This window comes from Symphalangus syndactylus, chromosome X, assembly GCF_028878055.3.
Source record: "Symphalangus syndactylus isolate Jambi chromosome X, NHGRI_mSymSyn1-v2.1_pri, whole genome shotgun sequence".
Lineage (NCBI taxonomy): Eukaryota > Metazoa > Chordata > Mammalia > Primates > Hylobatidae > Symphalangus > Symphalangus syndactylus.
Window position 1 is genome coordinate 119,732,107 of NC_072447.2, and position 7,245 is coordinate 119,739,351.

The 7,245-nt window shown below is 38.1% G+C and overlaps 1 pseudogene; it reads left to right on the plus strand.

Moving 5' to 3' along the window:
- Nucleotides 1–4,828: 4,828 nt before the first annotated feature.
- LOC129476269 (aldo-keto reductase family 1 member B1-like) lies at nt 4,829–5,771 on the plus strand (annotated as a pseudogene).
- Nucleotides 5,772–7,245: the final 1,474 nt, after the last annotated feature.

Consider the following 7,245-nt stretch of genomic DNA (forward strand, 5'->3'; position numbering starts at 1 on the left):
ATACTCAGTTATGATTTCATATGGATGAACAACTGATGACTTTATTTACCCAATTGCAAACAGCAGTTAAGAGTAGAATGCACCATTTTTACATTACTCATATTAGAGCTCATACACATCTTCCAGGACCTTTGACTGCAAGGAATCAAATGACTGATTGCTTAGTTGCTACTGCAATATCTAATGCCAGACATTTCCACAATTTAACCCATGTTAATGCCTCTGGTCTCAAATACAGATACAGAATTACCTGGAAAGAAGCTAAAGCTATTATCCAGCGATGCCCAACTTGTCAAATGGTGCATTCCTCATCTTTTACAGGAGGAGTGAATCCTTGGGGATTGGAACCTAATTCTCTTTGGCAAATGGATGTCACACATATTCCCTCATTTGGGAGACTATCTTATGTACATGTATGTGTGGACACCTTTTCTCACTTTGTCTGGGCTACATGCCAATCAGGAGAGTCTTCTGCCGTGTTAAATGTCACCTTTTGCAGTGTTTTGCAGTGATGGACATTCCAGCTTCTATCAAAACGGACAATGCCCCAGGCTATACTAGCCAAGCTCTGGCTACATTTTTCTCTATATGGAATATTAAACACGTTACTGGTATCCCATATAATTTTCAAGGACAAACCATAATGGAAAGAATTAATCTCTCACTGAAACAGCAGTTGCAAAAGCAAAAAGGGAGAAACAGGGACTATGGGACACCCCATATGCAATTGAATCTAGCATTATTGACTTTAAATTTTTTGAGCCTGCCTAAAGACCAGATGCTATCAGCAGCTGAACAGCATCTACAGAAACCAGCTGCAAAGACAGAAGCAGAACAACTGGTTTGGTGAAGAGATCCAATAACAAAAAGTTGGGAAATAGCTAAAATAATAACTTGGGGTAGAGGTTATGCTTGTGTTCCTCCAGGCCGGAACCAGCAGCCAATTTAGATACCATCAAGACACCTGAAAACTTATGATGAGCCAGATGCTGAGGAAGAGATTCCAGGAGGATCCTGAGGACCCCCTGGTTGCACCCATGTTGAGACTGATGCTGAGGAGGACCCCAAGTGTCACGAGCAACACCCATTGAACACAGCCACCTACGTGGCAACAGATCAAGAAGCTGTCACAGATGGCAGAAGAAAACCCGAGGAAAGTGGGGCAACCAGTCACAATGAGTAATTTAATGATAGCTGTGATAGCAGTGATCACCATTGCCATGAGTATTCCTTTAGCAATGGCTGACACAGAGAACAATTATACCTATTGGGCATATTTACCTTTTCCACCACTTCTGTGGCCTGTAACTTGGCTGGACCCCCCAGTGGAGGTATACACTAATGATAGCTCTTGGATGCTTGGTCCTACAGATGATAGAGGCCCATCTCACCTACATGAGGAAAGAACCATTATGAATATTTCTTTAGGATTTGAACATCCACCTATCTGTTTGGGAAAGGCCACTAGTTGTATACCCCTCACTATCAATCTTCACTGGCAATAATGCCTGGATGTAATCACTCTATGACACAATTACACATGCTTTCTGATCTCAGTATTTACCATAATAAATCTGCTCCTATAATTGAGGCATACGATCCTCAAAAACCTATTTGTAAACAGAATTGGACCTGGCCAGAAATAATTAATGTACTCGTTTAGGAAGATTGCATTGCAGAACAGGCAGAGGTGCTGCATAACCATTCCTATGGAATCATTATTGGTTGGTCCCCTAAGGGGATGTTTAGCTTGAATTGCACCTCTCTGTCTGTGTGCCATGGCCACACTATGTTCAGCTGGTCTGAACAAAATGGTCAGATGGTAGAAATGGTAAGAACTATTGCAAGAGTTCCTATTATCTGGAAACATTGCGGTATAGTGGCACCTCAACTTCAAATGATATGGCCTGCTGTAGGAGCTAAACATAAGGATTTGTGGAAACTATTAATGGCTCTTAATAAGATCAAAATTTGGGAAAGAATAAAAAAGGATCTAGAAGGACACTCTACAAACTTGTCTTTGGATATTGCAAAATTAAAAGAACAAATATTTAAGGCATCCCAGACACACTGACCTTAATGCCAGGAACTGGAGTGCTTGAAGGAGCTGCAGACAGATTAGCAGCTAGTAACCCATTAAAATCGACAAAAACACGTGGAAGCTCTGTGACTTCAATGATGATTGTGCTTTTAATCTGTGTTGTTTGTCTTTGTATAGTCTGCAGATGCGGATCCCGACTCCTGCGAGAAGTAGCTCACCATGATAAAGCCGCCTTTGCTTTTATCGTCTTCCAAAAACAAAAGGGGGAATATGTTGGTAAGAGGCCCCAAAACTGGCCACAAACAAAATCTCTGCAGCACTGTGACATGTTTGTGATGGCCATGACGCCCGTGCTGAAGGTTGTGGGTTTACTGGAATGAGGGCAAGGAACAACTGGCCCACTCAGAGTGGAAAACCGCTTAAGGCATTCCTAAGCCACAAACAATAGCATGAGCAATCTGTGCCTTAAGGACACGTTGCTGCTGCTGATAACTAGCCAGAGCCCATCCCTTTGTTTCAGCCCATCCCTTTGTTTCCCGTTTTAGTTAATCTATAATCTATAGAAACAATGCTTATCACTGGCTTGCTATCAATAAATATGTGGGTAAAACTCTGTTCATGGCTCTCAGCTCTGAAGGCTGTCAGCCCCGAAGGCTGCCAGTCACCTGATTTCCCACTCCATATTCCATACTTCAGTGTGTGTGTCTTTAATTCCTCTAGCACCACTGGGTTAGGGTCTCCATGACTGAGCTGTTTTCAGCAGGAATGAAGGATAAAAGAGTACAAATTCTGTGCGGTGTATACTGCTCAAGTAATGGCTGCACCAAAATTCCACAAATTACCACTAAAAAACTTACTCATGTAACCAAACACCCCCCCATTCCCCCAATAACACTTGTAAATCAAAAGTTAAAAAAAATCACATGAACAGAAGTAGGAGGAGGAGGAAGAGAACATTTCTTGAAGGAAAATAAAGATTTCAGGTCAAGAAAAAGCGAGATTAATTAATTTGCAGAGAAAATCAACTAGTGACTTCCTATTTTCATATAAAATCAAAATCCCATTTATTTTGTCTGTGTGGTGTAAAATAAACATGTTGTTAGAATGATTTTTCTCTGAAATAATCTAATTTTTGATAATATTTGGTCAAAATTGACTAGATATTTCATACTATAAGAGCCTGGCATCTGCTATAATCTCATCCTACAGGCTGTCATAATGCTGAACTCCAGTGGCCACTTTTAATAAAATAATAAATTATTTTCAACTGAAGTACTTCTTCTCCTCAAGCTCTTTGATTTTTGACATCAATACCCTAGAATATGCAATAACATATGCAATTATCTTTGATAATTATAAAAAGAAGGGGGAGAGCATCCTTGAAAATTAGTGTCTTTATGGAATCAAAGAGCTAGTTCAAGGTTGCAAAGAAAACACTTATACAGTTTTGATGGATGTGTAAATAGTTTAACCATTGTGGAAAGCAGTACAGTGATTCCTCAAAGAGCTAAAAACAGAACCACCATTCAACCCAGCAATCCCATTATTGGGTATATACCCAGAGGAATATAAATCATTTTACCACACACACACAATCTTCTGAATGCTCATTGCAACGCTATTCACAATAGCAAAAAATGGAATCAATCTAAATGGCCATCAATGACAGATTTCATGGTACACCTACACCATGGAATACTATGCAGTCATAAAAAGAATGACATCATGTCTTTTGCAGGAGCATGGATGGAGCCAGAGGCTATTATCCTCAGCAAACTAACACAGGAACAGAAAACCAAATACCACATATTATCTCTTAGAAGTGGGAACTAAATGAAGAGAACTCATGAATACAATGAAGGGAACAACACACTGGGATCTACTTGAGGGTGGAGGGTGGGAGGAGGAAGTGGAGCAGAAAAGATAACTATTGGTTACTGGGCTTAATTCCTTAGTGATGAAATTATCTGTACAACAGACCCCCATGACACAAGGTTACCTATATAACAAATATTCACATGTACCCCTGAACCAAAAACAAAAGTTGTTTTTTAGAAAGGGGGAAAAAACCTCTATGAAATTGGTCTGGGCAATGATTTTTTTGGATGTGACTCTGAAAGCACAGGCAACAAAAGTAAAAATAGACAAATGGGATTACATCAAGCTAAAAAGCTTCTGCACAGAAGAAAACAATGAACAGGATAAAGAGACAATGTACTGAATGAGAGAATATATTTGCAAACTACACATTTGATAAAGGGCTAATAACATTTGAAATACATAAGGAACTCAATAGTCATAAAGCAATCTGATTAAAAATGGGAAAAGAACCTGAATAGACATTTCTCAAAATAAGACAAATGCTCAACAGATATATCAGCAAATTCTTAACATGGCTAATCATCAGGAAAAAATAAATCAAAACCATAATGAAAATTTCATGTCTATTAAAATGACTATTATAAAAAAGATGAACGATAACATGTGTTGGTGAGAACATGGGGAAAAATGAATCATGGTGCATTGTTGGTAGAAATGTAAATTAGTACAGCCATTATAGAAAAAAGAATGAAAGTTCCTCAAAAATTTAGTAGTAGAACTACTATATGATCCAGCAACCCTATTACTGTGTATATATCAAAAAGAAATCAGAATTGCAAAGAGATAACTGCACTCCCATGATCAATGCAGCATTATTCACAGTAGCCAAGATATGGAATCAACGTAAGTATTTATCAACAAATAAATGTACATGATTCTGGGTGGGGATCTAGGAGTACAGCAGCCATGAACAATCATCTTTTACTCAACAACAGTGCCAAGATGTCCATCCTGGGACCAGGTACCTGGGAGTCTCCTCCAGGCCTGGCGACCAAGGCTGTAAATGTGGTGATTAACATTGGGTACTGCCACATAGATTGTGCCCACGTGTACCAGAATGAGAATGAGTCAGGGGTGGTCATTTAGGAGAAGCTCAGGGAGCAGGCAGTAAAGTGCAAGTAGCTCTTCATCATCGGCAAGCTGTGGTGCACATACCTTAAGAAGGGTTTGGTAAAAGAAACCTGCCAGAAGATGCTCAGTTACTTGAATCTGGACTACCTAGACATCTACTTTATTCACTGGACAACTGGCTTTAAACCAGGGAAGAAATTTTTCCCATTGGATGATTCAGCCACTGTATGTCCCAATGACACCAGCATTGTGGACACAAGAGCAGCCATGAAAGAGCTGGTGGATGAAGGGTTGGTGAAATCTATTGGCATCTCCAACTTCAACTATTCTCATGTTCAGGAGGATCTTAAACAAATGTGGCTTAAAGTATCAGCCAATGGTTAAACAGATTGAGTTCTACACATACCTAACTCAAAAGAAGTTAATCCAGTACTGCCAGTCCAAAGGCATCATGGTGACTGCCTATAGCCCCCTTGACTCTCTGGACAGGCCCTGGGCAAATCTCAAGGACTCTTCTGTCCTGGAGGATGCCAGAAGCAAGGTGATCACAGTCAAGCATAATAAAACTACAGCTCAGGTTCTGATTTGATTTCCCATTCAGAGAAACTTGGTGGTGAATCCTAAGTCTGTGACACAAAAATGCATTGCAGAGAACTTTAAAGTCTTTTACTTTGAACTGAGCAGCAAGGATATGACCACCTTACCTAGCTACAACAGAAACTGTGCCTTGGTAAGCTGTGCCTTGCACAAGAATTACCCCTTCTAGGAAGAATTTTGAAGCTGTGGATGCCTGCTCATCTCCAAGTGACCTACATCTGTTTTTCCTGCCTCATTTTTTTCTTGCCAATGTAATATGGCCTGTGACACTCAGTGGTGAGACAGCAATCTGTAGATTGACCAGCGAGGGCTTTCCTGGCTTGATGTTGAGTCTGAAGAGCAGTGCCCATAGAGAAGAAGTTTCTTCCAGTTTTCTTTGTCCCCTTTTTTGCCCATCTGGGGAAAGTACAACCTGAATATCCTTTTGTGACTAAGGAGAAAAACAATCCACAAGGTCAAAATAGTGCAACTAAGAGTTGAGATTTGACTGCTTGGAATTGTAATCCTTTCAGCAAGACTTCTTTTTGCCTCAAATAAAAAGTGTTTTTGTGAGCTTGGAAAAAAACCCAAACAGATAAATGGATGAAGGAAAATGTGATAAATATATGTAATGGAATAGTATTCAGCCATAAAAACAGAAATCATGTCATTTGGGATGACATTAATGAATCTCAAGGAAATTATGTTAAGTGCAATAAGCCAGGCACAGAAAGACTTTATGATCTTGCTGATATGTGGAATCTAAAAATGTCAAACTCATAGAATGAGAAAGTAAAATGGTGGTTACCAGAGACTAAGAGGTAGGGGGATTGAAGAGATGTCAGTTGAAAAATACAAAATTTCAGTTAGACAGGAGGAATAAATTAATGTGCAAGAGGTCTGTTACACATCATGTTGACTACAGTTAATGACAACATATTATATACTTGAAAATTGCTAAGAGAATAGATTTTAAATGTTCTAACAACAAAAAAATGAGGTAATGTGTATGTTAATTAGCTTGATTTAATTATTCTGCAATGTATATGTTTTCTACCATAAATAGATACAAGAAAAGCAATTTAAAAAAGAGAATTAAAGAGATAGTTAATTAAAATTCTACATGTCTTCCTAAATTTTAAAAAGCAAGAAACCAAAGTCTTAATTAGGAATATAAATAAATTTACATAATATCTACACATGAACATACAGAGTGGAAAAATAGACATTGGAGACTACAAAAGGTAAAAATGTGGGTTGGGGATGAAGGTTGAAGAATTACTTATTTGGTACAATTTTCATTATTCAGGTGATGCGTAGACTAAAAGGCCATACTTCACCATTACACAATATATACATGTAAAAAATCCATACTTATAGCCCCTAAATATATAAAAAATAAAACAAAACAAAAAAATACCAAAAATAATTTCCATAATATGATAAAATATTCTCTGGTCAATACATAAGTTTATGTCTGATCATAAAAAATTAGAGATATTTTTAAAAATCTGTTTCTACTACCATGATTTCAATATTTTTTTCTAGATAGTCTACCTAATGTGACAAAAGGAGAATAAAGTATGTATATTAGAAAGGAGGACACAAAATTATCACTATTTACAATCATAAGGTTGTTTCTTAGTAAAATTCAGATAATCATCTAAAAAATCATT